At 43.2% G+C, this 20,367-nt stretch overlaps 1 protein-coding gene across 3 annotated transcripts in view; it reads right to left on the bottom strand.

The window, feature by feature from the left end:
• Positions 1–20,367, bottom strand: part of WIPF1 (WAS/WASL interacting protein family member 1) — a 110,263-nt gene that overhangs the window by 49,002 nt on the left and 40,894 nt on the right. The window contains exon 1 of one of the 3 annotated variants that reach the window (XM_073633863.1): positions 19,698–20,214. The exons of the other annotated variants lie outside the window; for them this stretch is intronic. The gene's annotated coding sequence lies outside the window, so the exon portion shown is untranslated. Of the gene's footprint in view, positions 1–19,697; positions 20,215–20,367 lie in introns of those variants that run through there. 3 annotated transcript variants of the gene reach the window in all.

The following is a 20,367-nucleotide window of genomic DNA, read 5'->3' as shown; positions in this document are numbered from 1 at the left end:
AGAACCTTAGACTGCTGAAGCATGGGGGAGAAGACACTAAGGGGATCGGTCTAGCAGTAAGGAGGAGCATAGGATCAGGTAAGTAAATCTTATCTATGCCCTCTACACCTAAATGAGTAAATACCCTTGCAGAGCGGGTGCAGTCCCCCTGCAAAGGTTACTTTTTAAAGGATCAGTTTAGCTTTCATATCATGTTACAACTGTATCCAGGGTGTCACATACAAAATGGCACTAAATAAGCATCCTCACCACTCTCCCAAGCCCCCATTGTGAAAGGGATCTTCTCCTCGCACTTGCTGTCACAATTTAAAATCATTCAGTAACTGCCTACAAGCGCACAGTTACACTGACAGTCGGCAGAAGCCTGAGATTACACTGGTGATCTGCTGATTGCAGGTACAATGCTTTACCGGCTCCTAATAGAAAAAATAATAAATGCACATTCTTTTCCCTTCAAAAAGATGTGCAGTTATTTTTTTTAAATGCAAATTTATCATTTAAGTTACCCAGAGTTAGGCACAACTTCTCTGCAACCTACTACAGTGTAGTGTGGATACCTCTCTATAGGTTGTTAAGCTATACTAGCTTTGTTTAGGAAAAAAAAACATTATTTTTCTCAAGCCCATGGCACACTTGTATTCTTACCGTCACTGACAAGTTGTCAGCAAAGAATCGCTAAATAGGGTAAAGAAATACTCACCTGATTCCACATAAGATCCTCGCTGGTGGCCAAGGTGTTGCTCCAACACTGGTAAGTGACATTCTGCTAGTAAGAGGACAACGTCTTGCTCATCTGGGGATCCTTTTGCTGGTGAGATGTCACCAACGACAGGATCGCAAGGGTGCCATAGGCCTTACTGTCAGAGAAAAGGGATGTTAAAGAATAACTAAGCCCAAGAACATTAGTGTAATATATTGCAGCCAGGTTCACATATGTGCGGCAGCACTTCCCAGCATGGGGTCCAGTGCATTCCTCTTCACCGGTTCATCAGGTCTGAATTTTTGCCTAAATTCGCACCTGAACCAGACCCAAACACACACAGGACCCTTTTGGAATGCGGACCACGGCCACCCCGGACCTGTGAGAACCGGCTCAATTAAGAGCCAGTCATGTGAATTCCCCACATCCAATTCGCACATATGTAAACCCGGTGTGGTGGTTGCATTTGTTTTCTTTTTTCGGGTTCAGAACATTTTCAAGCAAGTACAGAAAATACCGGTTGATTGTGTCCTTGTTATTTCCTATGAGCTGATCTGAAAACTTAAAACAGTCTTATTTTCCGGCTGTAATCTATTAATTTCCTGATACCCCATGTAATGGAGATGAACAAGCACTTGAAGTCCAGTCTGGGTGGCAATCAGGGTTCCCTCCACAGATACAGTGCAGAAATGAGTATAGCCACACATGGACAAGAAGTGTGCCAACCTCAGGATTACCAGGTGAAAATAGAAGGACAAAAGCCTGAAATATGAAAACAAATGCAGTTACCTCATCTAAAAACTGGTAAGCTGCAAAATTTTAAATCTTTGTTATTGGGTTTAAATATGCTTTAATGTATGTTATGCTGTATATTACACATGGGATTAAAGGTGATGAAGAAGAAAAGAGCAAAAAGGTAACGCTTTAAAATTAGAGTTTAAAGTAACCAAGACAAACTGTGATATTTAGCTCCGGGCAGCTTTCTAGGAGCTCAGTCCACTCAGAAACACACATTGTAGGCCTTCAGCCCACTTTTATTTGTTAACAGAAGTACTTTTACACAAGTTTTACCCTTGTCAGCAGCACACAGATACAAAGTATTCAGCCTCTTAGATATTTGGTCTGCTTAAAGTAGAACTATAGGCAAACCTTTTCATTTTGGATAGAGTAAAGGAGGGCTATAACCCCTGTCAGTTTTTTGTCATCTGAGTCCGATTGGGGAGATTTACCGTCTCTTTCTGTCCCAAAACAGGAAGTGAGAGGAAATCCCTGCAAAAAGGGAATCCAATGGGGCCTCTCAGGTCACCAAAACTAGTATCCCTATTGGAAGATTTCCCCTTTCTTGGGGATTTTCTTTTACCTTTTACTTTCAATGACAATTGTAAACAGGATAAACAGAGAGGGTGAGTCCCCCTAAAGCCTTGTACCCACGGGCCGAATGTCTGGAGAACGCAATCATTTTTTATTGAACATTCGGCCCGTGTGTATGTCGGTCTGTTGGACGAGCATGCTGGAAAACAGCAGCCGACTGACTCCCGATCAGCGCTTTCAGCCAATGGCAAAGAGGGCTGATCGGAGTGTTCTGGTGGGGGGCGTCCCTCTGTCAGAACACCACAGCTCAGTGGGGGAGATCACTGCACAAACTTCGGATAGTTAGTACAGCGGATTTTTTTGTTGAATCCAGCGGGTTTGCTTTGTGCACTGGTGCACAGTCATGTTGAACAGGAAGGAGCCATCTCCAAACTGTTCCCACAAAGTTGGGAGCATGTTGTCCAAAATGTCTTGGTATGCTAAAGCCTTAAGAGTTCCCTTCACTTGGAACTACAGGACCAAGCCCAACCCCTGAAAAACAACCCCACACCATAATCCCCCCTCTACCAAATGATTTGGACCAGTGCACAAATAAAGACCTGGATGAGTGAGTTTGGGGTGGAGGAACTTGACTGGCCTGCACAGAGTCCTGACCTCAACCCGATAGAACACCTTTGGGATGAATTAGAGCGGAGACTGCGAGCCAGACCTTCTGGTCCACATCAGTGCCTGACCTCACAAATGCGCTTCTGGAAGAATGATCAAATATTCCCATAGACACACTCCTAAACCTTGTGGACAGCCTTCCCAGAAAAGCTGAAGCTGTTATAGCTGCAAAGGGTGGGCCAACTTAATATAGAACCCTATGGACTAAGACTGCAATGCCATTAAAGTTCATGTGCGTGTAAAGGAAGGCGTCACAATACTTTTGGCAATGTACTGTGTGTGTGTGTGTGTGTGTGTGTGTGTGTGTGTGTGTGTGTGTGTGTGTGTGTGTGTGTGTGTGTGTGTGTGTGTGTGTGTGTGTGTGTGTGTGTGTGTGTGTGTGTGTGTGTGTGTGTGTGTGTGTGTGTGTGTGTGTGTGTGTGTGTATCTATATATATATATATATATGAAAAAGCAATATAAATACCTTTTTCTTGTTATTTTTTTATTTCTTTTTATTAAAAGTGATCACATCACCTCTGTTTTCTGCTGTATAAGGGGCTTGGGAGGGGTTTGGAGTGGAGACTGTAGGGGAGCAAGTCAGTAGGAGGCAGAGAAGCAGCAGTACACTGATCTTCCCAGCTAGCTGCCATAACCCAGTATCCTCTTCAACAGTGGGTGGTCGGCTTTCAGATAAAAATGGTCTCAGCAGCGGATTCGCCCCAAGATCACTTTTATCAGAGGCGGGAGAGGGGACCCCCCCTCCTGCCTCCTGACGCACTCCAGTCGTCTCCGCCACTTCCCTCACAGGCTGGGTGCCGAGTGAGGGAAAGGATGGCGGAAGCGACGTCAAACGTCACTTCCACCCAATGGTCTTAAAGGGGTAATTTTTTTTTTTTTTTGCAAAAAAAAATTCTTTTTTTTTTTAAATTTTTTTTTACATTTTAGTGTAAGAGCCCTTTCACACTGATAGCGTGGGGGCGTCGGCAGTAAAGTGCCGCTAGTTTTAGCTGCGCTTTACTGTCGTTTTAGAGAGCGCGAATGCATACGTAAGGCATGCCTACATATGAAGACGGGGTTCAAACCACACATGTGAGGTATTGCCGTGATTGTTAGAGCAAGAGCAATAATTCTAGCCCTAGACCTCTTCTGTAACTCGAAACTGGTAACCTGTAGAAATTTTTAAACGTTGCCTATGGAGATTTTTAAGGGTCAAAGCTTGTCCACATTCCACGAGCGGGCACAATTTTGAAGCGTGACATGTTGGGTATCAGTTTATTCAGCGTAACATTACCTTTCACAATATAAAAAAAAAATGGGCTAACTTTACTGTTGTCCTATTTTTTATTTCAAAATTGTATTTTGTCCCAAAAAATTGTGCTTTTCAGACCGCTGCGCAAATACGATATGACATAAAGTATTGCAACGACCGACATTTTATTCTCTAGGGTGTTTGAAAAAAAAAAAAATAAATAAATATATAAATATAAATATATATATATATATATATATATATATATATATATATATATATATATATATATATATATGTTTGGGGGTTCTAAGTAATTTTCTAGCAAAAACACCAAATTTCAAAAAGAGGCTCGGTCCCTAAAGTGGATGTAAACCCAATTCATAAAATTTGACCTAAGCACACATATCTGTAGTGTTTTCTTATCTCTCTCCAAAGCCCTGAGTCCCGTGTCTTTCTGCTGCTCAGTTCTTCTGTTATCAGCATGATAATTTCCGACAAGTTCTCCGACAACCGAGATAAAACCAGCCTGAAATTAGTGGTTGGGTGCTATAAATAGAGTAGCAGAGAGCTGGTCTAGTCACAGCACAGCTCTGCTGATTCCTTTCTTCCTCTGTCTGTGGAGAAGGGGGTGTGTGCCTTTCCTCCAATCAGATGTCACACAGTGTATGCCAAGACTTTACTCCCAGTGCTAAACAGGAAGAAAAGATCTCTAACACTCTGAGGGTTATTTACTAAAACTGCATGGTGCAAAATCTGGTGCAGCTCTGCATAAAAACCAATCAGCTTTCAGCTTTAACTGTCAAACCTTAATTGAACAAGCTGAAGTTAGAAGCTGATTGGCTACCATGCACAGCTGCACAAGATTCTGAGTGCTCCTGCACTTGTAAATCTCCCTCAATGTGCACTTTCTAAAGAATATAGCAAGCTGAAGACTGCAGATATACATGTAAAACTTATGTAGGAAGATTTGTTTCATCCCTGTGTATCATCTGAGGCTGTTCACTTCACTGGGTATATGTGAGGGTTTACATCCACTTTAAACACTTGCCGACCAGCCGTTGCAGTTTTACTGCGGCAGAATGGCACAGCTGGGCGAAACGTTGCTTCGCCCTGTGGCCACTAGGGGCACGCCCGCTCTGCTCTTCCCCGAAGCCGATGTGAGTGCCCAGCAGGCGCGATGACCACCGGGCTCCCGCGATTGCTCGTGACACAGCGAGAACCAGGATCTCTGTGTGTAAACACAGAGATCCTGGTTCTCTGAGGGGAGAAGAGACAGATCGTGTGTTCATACAGAGATGACAGCGATCTGTCATCTCCCCTAGACAGTCCCATCCCCCCTTCCATTAGAACACACACTAGGGAACACAATTAACCCCTTGATCGCCCCCTAGTGTTGACCCCTTCCCTGCCAGTGACATTTTTACAGTAATCAGTGCATTTTTATAGCACTGATCACTGTATAAATGCCAATGGTCCCAAAAATGTGTCAAAAGTGTTCGATGTGTCCGCCATAATGTCGCAGTCCTGATAAAAATCGTAGATCGCCGCTATTACTAGTAAAAAAAATAATAGTAATAAAAATGCTATAAATCTATCCCCTATTTTGTAGATGCTATAACTTTTGCACAAACCAATCAATATACGCTTATTGAAATTTTTATTACCAAAAATATGTAGAAGAATACATATCGGCCTAAACTGAGAAAAAAATTTTAAAAAATGGGGATATTTATTATAGCAAAAAGTACAAAATATTGTGTTTTTTTCAAAATTGTCGCAAAATTTGTTTATAGCGCAAAAAATAAAAACCGCAGAGATGATCAAATGCCACCAAAAGAAAGCTCTATTTGTGTGAAAAAAAAGAACATCAGTTTTGTTTTGGTGCAGCTTCGCACGACTGCGCAATTGTCAGTTAAAGCGACGCAGTGCCAAATCGCAAAAAACGGCCTGGTCATTTAGCAACCAAATCTTCCATGGCTGAAGCGGTTAAGCTCTGGAGCTATGCACTTGCAAAAGTGCACAGTCTATTTGTCTTTAGTAAATCAGCCCCAATCTGTCTCTGTTCAGGACCACTTAGCCATCCCTGTAACTGCTCAGATGTCCTGGTATATACATACAGCTGCAGCATCTGTCAACCTGTCACTGATTTGTAGAAGCTGCTCCCTGCGTCTATAAGCAAATACCTGTCACTCCGGCATGCAGAAATCACGCTCCTTTGCGCGCGGTACAGCGATCGTGTGAACGAGGCCAACCAGTACATTTACTTATACAGGTTTCAGACCTAGGAGGGATGTATGAGAAGGAAGGAGGGACAAAGGGACTATCTTTCCAAAAGTACCATTGTAAACTTACTCACTGACTCATTAAAGGGAATAGGAGACTTTTGGCACTTTAACCCCCCCCCCCCCCCCCCCCCCGTTCAACCTAAACAAAGCTATTATTAGTTTATCTTAGACATCATTTAAAAAAAGTCATAGTTTTTTGTAGAACTTCGGAAAAGCAGAACTGTGTGTGACCTAACACTGGCTCATCAAATCACTGGTCTAATGTCCAAAGGGAACTTAAATTTGTTATTTAGAGGAAAGGAAGTGGTATGCTGAAACAGGGAAAAATCGAAAACAACAAGATGACCCCTGGTAGAATTTCTGGGAAAAAAAAAATTGTAAAGATTCATTTGTCAGAAGAATGACACTTTCTGGATAATGTGGTGATATTAAAAAAATACAAAAGATATCTGATTATAATATACATAATATAAAAGTATAAAGCTTTTAATCCACACCCTGGTCATCTCTCACCTCGACTACTGCAACTCCCTCCTCATTGGCTTACTTCTAAATATTCTATTCCCTCTTCAGTCCATCATGAACGCTGCTGCCAGGCTCCACCTCACAAACAGCGTCTGCTATACCCCTCTGCCAATCCCTCCATTGGCTGCCACTCAACCAACAAATTAAATTCTAGATACTAACCATAACCTACAAAGCCATCCACAACCTGGCCCCCAGCTACATCACTAACCTGGTCTCAAAATACTAACCTAATAGTTCTCTTCGCTCCTCCCAAGACCTCCTGCTCTCTAACTCCCTTGTCACCTCCTCCCATGCTCGCCTTCAGGACTTCTCCAGAGCCTCTCCCATCCTCTGGAATGCTCTACCCCAATCTGTCTGACTATCTCATACTTTGTCCACTTTGTCCCTCAAAACTCATCTCTTCAGAGAAGCCTATCTGGCCCCCACCTAACAACTGTACATTTATTTTCTCCATCAGCACATCCCCCACAGTTATTACCTCTTGTATCTCTTGACCTTCCCTCTTAGATTGTAAGCTCTAAGGAGCAGGGCCCTCTGATTCCTACTGTATTAAAGTGTATTGTATTTGCACTGTCTACCTTCAAGTTGTAAAACGCTGCATAAACTGTTGGCGCTATATAAATCCTGTATAATAATAATAAAGCTCCATACAGATGGCCATACAAGGACCGTACAGCATGTAGAGCCTGCTTAACCCATTTATGACCACCTGGCACATATGTGTCGCCGGGTAGCCTTTGTTTATGTGCCGAGAGCGTGCTCACTGCGTTCTCTAAGCACAAAAACCAAGCTGTCGCAGTCAGCTACAGATTGTAACTAGTGGGACTAGCTTACAATCATGTGACCACTGAGTGGTCATGTGATCACCCATCCTTTCCACCCCCGCAAGCATTCCAAATCATTTAACAGAACATCAGGGTGGGTAGGAAGCAGGGTTGCCAACCGCCAGTAAATTTACTGTTAGTTTGTAAAAATCAGTGATTTTTTTTACAACTGCTAGTAAATATCAGGGGCTGATATTTTCATGCAGTGTTGACTTTTTAAGTGTAAATCATGCAAATTACTTTGGTATAGGTATTGTCAGTGTTTCCATATCATATTTATACTGCTAGTTTTCTGTAATTTGCCAGTAATTTGCCAGTAAAAAATGTGCTCCGCCAGTAAATTTTCCATGTTTTGTCAGTAAAAAATGCTGCGGGATGTTGGCAACCCTGGTAGGAAGAGGTTGATCGCTTTCCTGGGACTTGCAGCTGACACATGCAGCCACCCACATATAAGAATGACAAGAATGGTTATGCACTGGGGGTTGCGTAAAGCACCTGCATGTACATGAATGCACGGTCCGATCGCATCTTCTAATTCATCTCAATGAACGACTGTACAGGGAAGCTGTGAGCCCCAGGAGAGTGATTACGCAGGCTTGAAGAAGTGTCATCATGGAACCCAGAATCTTCACACTGAGCATATCACTTCCTAATTTATACTTCTGCAATAAGAATGCAATCGCTGTCATTGGACATTGCTTGCTGTAATCTCTGTTAGGAAACACTTCATGATATTTTCTTGTTAGACAGATACTAACTACACAGTATTTAGTACAGAGTAAATGGCAGGATGTAGTTTTTTTAAAGCTGAACTCCAGGCAAACAAATAAATACATACTGTAGATCCAATGCCTGGCTTTACAGCTACTGCGTGGGCCGGCTGTGCAGAATCACATATATATACGTGATTCTGCTTTTCCGGATAGGAAGCGCGCACGCCACTGTACGCCATGTGTGCTGTGATTAGTCACAGCACGAGCCGAACAGTGGGTGCCGGCCAATGAATGACCGCTGGCACCCGCTGATCGACAAGGAGGAAGACAGGACAGAGCTCTGTGTATGTAAACAAGGCAGAGCTCTGTCCTGTCAGCAGGGATATGCTGGTTTTGTTTCCCTGCAAAGCTTCAATTTCAATTCTCCTTACATTACACTACAAGCCAAGGAGACTGTGGAGATCCTGTGGGGTGTAGAAGCTGCCTACCCAGGAACCAGATCATTTACACCAGTGGTCTCCAAACTGCGGCCCGGGGGCCAGATGTGGCCCTTTGCTTGCCTTTATCTGGCCCTTGGGGCACAATTCATCCCACTGATAAGGCAACTAAGGCACTTTCTGCCAACTGACATCAACAATGGGGCACCATTTCTCCCGCTGACACCAACAATTCCTCCCACTAGTACTAAATGTGGTGACTTTTACTCCCACTGATGCCAAGAAAATTTCCACTCCCGCTGTCCACAGCTTGGCCCCTTAAAATTCTGAAGGACAATAAACTGGCCCTTTGTTTAGAAAGTATGGAGACCCCTGATTTACAGTAAAAAGACCTTATTGTTGTAAATACTGACTTCCAATAATGCCCTGTACACACGACTTTCCGACAACAAAACCGTGGATTTTTGTTTGAAGATTGTTGGCTCCATATTGTCTTGCATACACACGGTCACACATATGTTGGCCAACAATTACGAACATGAGAACGTGGTGACGTACAACATGTACGACGAGCCGATAAAAAGGAAGTTCAATAGCCATGTGATATCTCCATTACGAACGCTAGCTTTACAAGACTGAGCGCTTCCGGCTCGTACTTGATGCGGGAACTTTTGTGCGCGGACTTGTGTACACACAATCGGACTTTCCGACAACAAAGTTTTGTTGGCGGAAAATTTGAGAACCTGCTAGCCAACATTTGTTGGCGGAAAGTCTGACAGCAAGTGTTCGATGGAGCATACACACGGTCGGACTTTCCGACAACAAGCTCACATCCAATATTTCCCGTTGGAAAATCCAACCGTGTGTATGCACCATTAGAAGTCAGTACTTTGTCCTGTCCCTGTACTCTCCGTTCCTGTGCCTTCACTTTCATTGACCAATAGTGGTTCATGAGAGGCAGGAGGGGACAGGCCAATCACTGACTTACTTGTAGGAATTTGGTATTTGTGCACTCTATGGGCCACTGAAAAATAACTGACTATTTAGGTATGGTAGGTGAGCACTGTCAATATGGCTGGTCCTTTAAAGAACTATAATGCCGTATTTCTTGTACAATTACCTATTAAAGCACGACAACACAGACAACAAATAATTTCTGGAATCTGGTGTAGGAGATTAACAAATATGCAAATCAGATTACATTTAAAGATTTAGCTCTGTTATATGAAGCTACAGAAAAGTGTTTTTAGGGCAGAATTCTTCCTTCTAATAGGTACTTATTAATCAAAGCATGCCTAAGTATACTTTGATATGTGGGTTATACAAGCTGTTACTATTGACCTAGTCCACTACAATATCATCATTTATTTATTGAGAACACTGCAAGACTGTCCTGGTGCTAAATATATCCCAGCTACTATTTCCTGTGGATCTACTAGAGGTTGTCAGTCCAGAACAAGAGACAAGGGTATGGATATCATCCCAAATCGATCAGTTACAGTTGACTTATGTCTTCGTTTATTTCCTCTTTTAAAGCAGACCTACTGTATCACCTAAATGTTTGCCTAACAGACAGGTAATAGAACTAATAGCAGGATATTGTACACATCGCATCTGATAAACTCCAGATATATTGCAGGTCATATTAGTTACACAATTTGGATATATACAGTGCATTCGGGAAGTATTCACAGCACTTCACTTTTTCCACATTTTGGTATGTTACAGCATTATTCCAAAATGAATTAAATTCATTATTTTACTCAAAATTCTACAAACAATACCCCATAATGACAATGTGAAAGACGCTTGTTTGAAATATTTGCAAATTTATTAAAAATTAAAAAAAAAAGAAATCACATGTACATACAGTAAGTATTCACAGCCTTTGTTTAATGCTTTGTTGAAGCACCTTTGGCACCAATTACAGCCTCAAGTATGATGCTACAAGCATGGCACACCTATTTTTGGCCAGTTTCTCCTATTCTTTTTTGCAGGACCTCTCAAGCTCCATCAGGTTGGGTGGGAGCGTCGGTGCACAGCCATTTTCAGATCTCTCCTGAGATATTCCTATGGGTTCAACTCTGGGCTCTGGCTGGGCCACTCAAGGACATTCACAGAGTTGTCCCACTTCTTTTATTATCTTGGCTGTGTGCTTAGGGTCGTTGTCCTGTTGGAAGATGAACCTTCGCCCCAGTCTGAGGTCCAGAGCACTCTGGAGCAGGTTTTCATCAAGTACGTGGCTGCATTCATCTTTCTCTCGATCCTGACTCATCTCCCAGTTCCTGCTGCTGAAAAACATCCCCACAGCATGATGTTGCCACCTCCATGCTTCACTGTAGGGATAGTATTGACCAGGTGATGAGCAGTGCCTGATTTCCTCCAGACATGATGCTTGTCATTCAGGCCATTGAGGTAAAAGAATTAAATCTTTGTTTCATCAGAACAGTGAATTTTGTTTCTCATAGTCAGAGAGTCCTTCAGGTGCCTTTTGGCAAACTTCAGGCGGGCTGTCATCTGCTGTTTACTGAGGAGTGACTTCCATCTGGCCACTCTACCATACAGGCCTGATTGATAGAGTGCTCTCACCTCCAAAAAATGATGAATCAGCCTTAAGGATATCCCTGGTGATGGTGATCTCCCACTTCCAGACTCCTGGCTATCGGCTCTCGATTTTTCCCTTAGGATTCCAGACGACATGTGGGAATTAAATAAATGCCTCCCATAGTGTAGTACATTTAAACAATCAAAGATTTATTGAAAGGCAAATGGAAGCTTACATTTAAAAAGGTTAAAAAGCAAACTGAATAGAACAGCGGCGTTACAGACACCTCTCACATCACTTCCGGTCCTTACCTTACTTCCGGCCATGCCCTACGCGTTACATCATGTGACGTAGCGCATAGGGCATGGCTGGAAGTAAGGAAAGGACCGGAAGTGACATGAGAGGCGTCTGTAACGTTGCTGTTTTATTCAATGTGCTTTTTAAATGTAAGCTTCCATTTGTCATACTCATTGTTGTGATTATGGGGTATTGTTTGTAGAATTTTGAGGAAATGTAATCCATTTTGGAAAAAGGCTGTAACATAACAAAATGTGGAAAAAGTGAAGCGCTGTAAATACTTTCCAGACGCACTGTATACACAGGTACGATTACTCATTTAAGAGTGAACAGCCAAATAACTGGATCAGAGCACTGAACACTCATATATTTGCATATACTGTAAGTCTAGTCTAGTGCAGGGATGTTTAAAACTTTTTGATAGGAGGACTACATCATATTAATTACAAATATTAAAATCTGTTTTATATATGAATGAATAGAATTTGAGTTATTGACTACATTTTAATTTGAGATTTTTTATAATCAGCATGATATAATTCAGAAAAACAGAGAACTTTAGAAAAACAAGGCAAAGAAATTCCAAATAGATTTGAGACCATCAGTGTCCCACTGCTCATCAAATTCCGCCCTTACTTCAGAGTTCCTATCAGAGTCCTCCTTACATCAGAGCTCCCCTAAACGAGAGTCCCCATTAAGCTCCCCCTTACCTCAGGGTCCTCATCATAATCCTCTTTACATCAGAGTCCCCCCTTACATCAGGGTCCTCATCAAAGTTCCCCCTTACATTAGAGTCCCAATCAGTATACCCTTACTTTGTGGCTAGGTGCCTGGAGTTCCCAGGAGCTTGGCTATAGCAGCAGGTGGAGAAGGTCAGGACAGGGTAAGTGGTGTTCTTCTGTGTCTACATATATATGACCCCGCCACATTGATCTCCGTACCGGCACAGCGAAAGAGAAGTGCGTAAATACCGGTAAGAGGGAGCTCTTTCCCATCTTCCTGTCGGCACACAGAGTGATAATGCTAATGCACATGGGGTGATTAGGTTGTGCCCAGGCACACCCGGCACACCCTGTGCGCACGCCTATGGTCCTAGTAAACAATGAAGGTACAATGACCATGTAGTTGAGGGAACCTGCTCAGAGACCTGAGGGAGGAAGGGAGGGGTGGATGTTGGGGAGATAGGGAGACTATAAGCTGACCTGGAAGACCACTGAACCTAGCTGCGACCAGATAAAATCTTGCAGCAGGCTGGATCTGGCCCGTGGACTGCAGTTTGGAGACCCCTGGTCTAGTGCAGTGCAGCTCATAAAAACATCAGGAGAGGACCAATGAACACACTTTTTGTATTTTTTACATGAAGCCCACCTAAATAATAACTGAACTAAAGAGTGACTTAGTCACTTAACAAACAATGAACGAATAAACACCTAGTAAAAGGTGTTATGGTAAAATGGTATACTGGTAAGGTATAATGGTAAGAAGGTATAATGGTAAGAACTAAACACCTAGTAAAATGTTTCAGCATATGCAATTCATTTTTTCTATTTTGGTGTGAGAAGGTGAACTTACACTTTAAGTAGATGATTTACTATGCAGCCACTTTAATATCATCTCCACTTTCCTATCCTGGAAAATAAAATAACATTGGACCCGTACTCTTCCTACGCCCAGCATTCCGGTAAAAGCAATAAATGGAGTTTACTATTACAAAATACACATCCAAGATGTAATAAAATGACTGGAGATACATCAAATGAGGTCCACTCAGCATCTGTACAGAAGAGTAGCAGCACATAGTGCTATGAAACTCTGGACATTAATACATTTACCCCATAATTAGGCAAGTGTAATTCTAATATTGGTGAAATAAGGGAAGGTCTCATGTATACTGGGCATTGAGGTTGTGTGTGGCAAGTCCCAGCTTTTTCACAGGCCTGGAATGCACAAGTGCAGCATCTAGCCCTGCTGCCTGCAGCCTGTCAAAGCCTATGACAGGATGATATACACTGTGGCTGGATGGTGTACTGAGTGATACCTGTGTTTAGGGCTCTATGCATTCAGGGACACGTAAACACAGAAAACCCACATTCTGGCCTTCCCCTACACCACTATAAAAAACTGTATTTGGTTTCAGTCTGCGTTGCTGCTGGAACTTTTCACTCACTTCAAAACTGTTTCACCGATAAGTATGGGGAACTCATTCTAAAGGTCACCATACACGGTTCAATCTGACCGTAAAATCTTTGTACAATCAACTTTAGCTTTACCAAAATTATGTAATATAAGGACCTACATAAATCACCTAATCAATCTATATCCAATCAGGCAGGCTCTTGAATTACAAGTCATTGAAGTCATTTGCAGACATTCCAACCTGCAAAAACTAATTTGAGGGAGGTGGCAAACTCATTTCAGGGAGGTGAAGCTTTGCAGCGGCTGCACTGACCCCCCCCCCCCCCCCCCCCACTTAAATACAGCCTGATCAGTTCCAATTAAATACAGCCTTACCAGTGCCCATGGAATACAGCCTTACCAGTGCCCATGGAATACAGCCTTACCAGTGCCCATGGAATACAGCCTCACCAGTGCCCATGGAACACAGCCTCACCAGTGCCCATCAAAAAACAGCCTTACCGGTGCCCATGGAATACAGTCTTACCATTGCCCATGGAATACAGCCTTACCAGTGCCCTTGGAATACAGCTTACCAGTTCCCAGGAAATGCAGCCTCCTATGATACATGTCACACTGATTCAATGTATCATTGGATCAGTTACATAGTTACATAGTCAGGTTGAAAACAGACACAAGTCCATCTAGTTCAACCATAAAAATAAATAAACAAATAAAAAATAATATCAAACAATCCCATATACCCAATCCTATATCCACAGTTCATCCAGAGGAAGGTGAAAAAACCCAGCATGATCCAATTTGCTACAGCAAATTCCTTCCTGACCCCTCCAAGAGGCAATCGGATTTTCCCTGGATCAACTTTAACTATATTGTGTGCATTTAGGAAAGAATCCAGGCCTTTCCTAAAGCAATCTTCTGACCTGGCCAGAACCACTTCTAGAGGGAGTGTATTCCACATTTTCACAGCTCTCACTGTGAAGAAACCTTTTCGTATTTGGAGATGAAATCTCTTTTTCCTCTAGACGTAAAGAGTGCCCCCTTGTCCTCTGTGTTGACCATAAAGTGAATAACTCAACACCAAGTTCACTATACGGACCCCTTATATATTTGTACATGGTGATCATATCCCCCCTTAATCTCCTCTTCTCAAGAGTGAATAAATTCAGTTCCTCTAACCTTTCCACATAGCTGAGCTCCTCCATGCCTCTTATCAGTTTCGTTGCCCTTCTCTGCACTTTCTCCAGTTCCCCAATATCCTTTTTGAGAACTGGTGCCCAAAACTGAACTGCATATTCCAGATGAGGTCTTACTAATGATTTGTTCAGGGGAAAAATTATATCTCTCTTTCTGGAGTCCATACCTCTCTTAATACAAGAAAGGACTTTGCTCGCTTTGGAAACAGCGGCTTGGCATTGCATTCTATTATTCAGCTTATGATCTACCAAAACCCCCAGATCCTTCTCTACTACTGATCCCCAGTTGTACTCCCCCTAGTATGTATAATGCATGCATATTCTTAGCTGCCAAGTGCATAACTTACATTTATCTACATTAAACCTCATCCGCCACATAGTCGCCCAATTAGACAGTGCACTGAGGTCAGCTTGTAAATTGGAGACATCCTGTAAGGATGTTATTCCACTGCATAGTTTGGTGTCATCTGCAAAGGTTGAAATGGTACTTTAAATCCCAGACCCTATGTAATTTATAAATATATTACAATATAAGGGTCCCAGCACTGAACCTTGGGGTACACCACTGATAACCTTAGACCATTCAGAGTAAGAATCATTAACCACTTACTCTCTGAATTCTGTCTTTTATCCAGTTTTCTATCCATTTACAAACTGATATTTCAAAGCCTGTAGACTTTACTGTACCTTACACATGAGCCGTGTATGGGGAACTGTGCCAAACTCTTTAGCAAAATCCAAGTATACCACGTCCACAACCACCCCTCTGTCCAAGGTTTTACTTACCTCCTGATAAAAAGAAATCAGGTTTGTTTGACAACTTCTGTCTTTCGTGAATCCATGCTGTCTGTTGCTTAAAATATTTTTTTCCAGCAAGAACTCATCTATGTGGTCTTTTATTAAACTCTCCAGTATCTTCCCGGCTATAGAAGTTAAACTAACAGATCTATAGTTAGTTGGTAAAGACTTTGTTCCCTTTTTACATATAGGCACCACATTGGCCCTATGCCAATCCAGTGGTACCATTCCCGTCAATATTGAGTCCCTCTATCTAGTGTTCCGTCTATCTAGGAGGCGGGACTTTGTTACAGTCCTCGACCTCGCACAGACAGGGACGTCATCACATCCACCTGTCACTCAGCAGCAAACAGAAGACAGAAGATAATTGGTTCCTATGGGCAACACAGACAGTTTATGTTTCAGACACTTTCACCTCCTAGACACACACTGTACACATAATACCACCCAGACCCACAATGACCCCCATTACACTGAGAACCCTTCCTCTCTTCTTATACCTACCTCTTCCTCCCAACATTGAGATGATTCACATCCCCGGTCCGGCCTGCAGACCCCACCATGCCGCTGTACCTCACTTCACACATAGTTACATAGTAAGGTTGAATAAAGACACCAGTCCATCCAGTTCAATCTGAGTGAGTGTCTACAATTGTCCCTATACATTGTGTCTCATTAAGATGCTCCTCTATTATATATTATTTATTTAAGGTATCCATACAGCACTGTCAATTTCCTTCTGTAGCCATGGTGACAGCACTACTGACAAATAATCCGCCAAATCACCCTACTGCCAGACTTCATGCATCCTTTCCAGAGACAATGAACAGTCATTTGCGAGCTTTGTTTTTGTTGTTTTATTGGGGGGGTACAACTTGGATAGGGATTGGGATATGGGATGCCCATAGAATTAGTCATTGCCACCATATTTACAAGTTTCAATATACTTTGATCCATTTAGAGCCTGAGATAGAATGTGCACACTTGACTAAGTAGAAATCTTCTCCTGCATCTCCCTGCAGACTGTTACTCCCTCTGCTCTCCTATGCAGACTATTGCTCCCTGCATCTCCATGCAGACTACTGTTAACTAAGAGTTCTCCATCCATCACCGTGTGAGAGACAGAAACATCACTTTTAACCATGTAAAAGTAATGGTCTTAGTTCTCTTCACCACCTGCCCAAACGTGCTTCTCCTTGCACACTTGGTTTCCTCCTGAACAACTTGTAGTTACATTAGGGTATAACACATCCTCTTCAAATGGGTATGAAGAACTCACTCTGAATAAGCCCCTCTACTGGCTCTGGTGACTCGCTGCTACTAGGCCTGAGGCCTGCAGAACCTTTCCCCAGGGGCCTAGTAGGTTAAAGTCTATGTTCTAGGAAATGGACCACGGCTCCCAGCCAGTCCAACTTGCAAATCATGTGTTCCCAGGCCAAGCGGATGTGACGCATACATCCCCACAGTCTCTCCCCTGATCCAGGATTCTCCATCATGCACCGTGTGTATTGATGCAGACTCCATTAGTGACCGTGTACTGGAAAGGGAACAGAGTTCCCTTTCCAGACTCCCTGGCACCTCCAGCCATCCACTGCGGTAACACTCACCGATCTTCCAACCTTCCAGCCCTGAGTCCTTGATGAGGAAATTGCCTTGGCCATGCATTCCAACAGCTTCTCCTGCCCCCTCTGCTCCAGGAGCTCCCTGCCAACGACTGCGTGGTGACAGAGACATTGCCAACGACCGTGTGAAGGCAATGTTCCCTTACAGATCTCCCCAGGCCTTCTCCTGCGATCCCACACCCCCCCTAGATAGGTGTGCGGTCCTGCAGCTGTCTAGCACTCCAATCCTCACTTCACCCAGTCGACTCTCCTGCCCAGCAGTATGTCACCTCAGCATATATGGGAGACCCGCCCCCTGCCAATGCCAGTTAGGGATTGGTCAGAGCTCCCACATGTGCTGCCTGCCACTCCAGCTCTAGGCCCAACCTCCTTTTCCAGAACGTTCTCCCTGGAAACAGGGTAGGCGCCTCAGAGTGGAGCCCAGGTGGTCACACCCACTGCTACTCTAAACACTCCCAGCCCCAGAATCAAAACAGACAATCCTAGCATGCAGCCTAAGCCTGCCTAAATTTGCCTGTGCTGAATAAACCTAGTAAAACAACCCTTACTAGCACCTACCTTCTGGTAGAGGGTGCTACACTTTACTTCCTGTTCCATAGCCAAACAAGAAGTGAGAGGAAATCCCATCAAATTAAGGGCATTCCTTGAGGACCCCCAGGTCACCGGAACTAGTGTTCCCATTGGAAGATTTCTTCTCTATACACTTTTCTGGGGACAACCCAAAATCTTGGATTTACTTTCACTTTCAATGATAATGGTAAAGAGGACATATAGAGAGGGCGAATCTCCCCAATGGGGACACAGACAGCAATACAAACTGACAGGTGTTGTATTCCCTCTCCACTCTATCCAAAGCTAAAAAAAAAAAAAAAAAAAAAAGGTTTTGCCTTAATCATACTTTAACACAGGTTGTGTTCAGCCTGCCAGATAGGGCTTGGATTACATCTTTGTGGTTTATAGTGGCCTAAACATTCAAAATCTCTGACTAGAGGAGGAGAGAGATCGCTGTTCCTGATCACTAGGAACACTAGATCTCTCTCTACTCCTCTGTCAGAATGGGGATCTGTCTGTTTACATTGACAGATCACCGTTCTCTCTGAGGAGCGATCGCAGGTGGCCAGCGGACATCGCGGCCGCCAGCCTTGCGAATCGGCTCAGGCATCGCTCACGTATTTAAATCACCTTAGCCGCCAGTCAAAAGCAGGCAATGGCCGCCAGACAGCACCATATACATTGCCAGGAGCCACAACGCTGTGCTTCAGGGCATCACAAAAAATAGGACATGTCACTTTCAGCAGGCCACCATGCCCCACAAAGGTGTATGGGGCTGTGCTGCAACTGTTTTTATTAGACATGGTTGCGACATAGTGAAGAAGGATTGAGGGGGGATTTCCCACCTTCTTCAAACAGCTGTGCAGAGGGCGGTATATCTAGAGTTGCCACCTCATCCTTTTAAACCCGAACACATATGAATTACACAGGTTTTGAGGCTAATTTAATGCAGATAAGGCACCAAGTGAGTTTAATTACCACCTTAGTTAGCCATAGAAACTGTGTAATTAATATGTGTTTGGTTTTAAAGGGATGAGGTGGCAAGTTGGCAACCCTAGGTATATCCCCAGCCAGTAACCTGCTAACTGTGCGGCAGCCACTGCTGATTCAATCCTCTACGGATCAAAAGTCAGTAGCTAGGCCCATGTGGCAGAGGCCTGACTTATACCACTCTAGCATCTGCCCTGCTTGTTCTTGGCTGTTGCTCCTGGCAAAACAAGTGTCCTATAACATGAGATGGCAATCAATCAATAACGCAGCTTTAAACAAGATTTAGATAATGTATTTACAAGCAATGGTGCCACATTTATATTTACAAAGGGTAGTATGGCATTGTTTTAAACCAGAGAACTGATCCAAATGCCTTGTGGAATTGGGAAGAATTATTTTTTTTCCATAGACACAATATACCACAGTTGCCTATGAGATTTTGTTTTGCCTTTTTCTGCACCAAGACAGCTAAGGTTCGTGAGAGGGTGACATTTGCCTTTTCTCAGTAAATTATCTTTGCAACAACACCATATAAATGAATGCAAGAACGGAAACCACAGAGCATGGCCTCAGAATGTGCAGCATGCGTTATACACCAATTATTATAAAACATTACTGTTTCATTTAATTATACAAGCACGATTAAAACATTATATAAATGTGGGAGCCCAATTTTCAACATCACATAAATCCCCCCTTTATACAGAAATAGCACCTCTCTATGACAATGTCCAGACTATGACGCTGCAGTTTAGCACACAGTTCACTAGATAGTCTGTTGGGAATCTTTTCTATGAGCAACCTCCAGATTTATAGCATTTTTTCAAACAATCTTAACTGAAATGTTACAGAAAAACACTAACCTGCGTCCTGACAGTGATTCTGTTTAAGCCCCGATGCAAGTTCCTCTAAATCATATAAGTAGCTCATTTCCTGTAAAGGCTGCATATGACGACAAACTTCCTCTTCTTTGCACCTTATTCTTTAGCTTTTTTTATTGCTGTGTTAAACAGACTGTGACCCTTTGACGATCACAGCACCTAAATAAGTGTCAGGCTTTACCAAGTAAGAAACAGATTATTAACTGGGGCACACATCTACAAGGCTAATGGGGCGTACACACGGTCGGACTTTTCGGCTACAAAAGTCCGACAGCCCGTCCGACAAACTTTCGACGGACTTGCGGCGGACTTTCTAATGAACGGACTTGCCTACACAAAAGTCCAACGGATTCGTACGTGATGACGTACACCGGACTAAAATAAGGAAGTTGATAGCCAGTAGCCAATAGCTGCCCTAGCGTGGGTTTTTGTCCGTCGGACTAGCATACAGACGAGCGGATTTCTGGGTCCGGCGGAGTTACGACGTAAAGATTTGAAGCATGTTCCAAATCTAAAGTCCGTCAGATTTGCGACTGGAAAAGTCAGCTGAAAGTCCGGGGAAGCCCACACACGATCGGATTGTCTGCCGGATTTGGTCCGTCGGCGTCCGTCTGACTTTTGTAAAAGTCCGACCGTGTGTACGCCCCATAAA

Source organism: Aquarana catesbeiana, linkage group LG06 (assembly GCF_042186555.1).
Source record: "Aquarana catesbeiana isolate 2022-GZ linkage group LG06, ASM4218655v1, whole genome shotgun sequence".
Classification (NCBI taxonomy): Eukaryota; Metazoa; Chordata; class Amphibia; order Anura; family Ranidae; genus Aquarana; species Aquarana catesbeiana.
The sequence above is the reverse complement of the archived record's forward strand: the minus strand, read 5'-3'. Positions and strand labels throughout refer to the sequence as shown.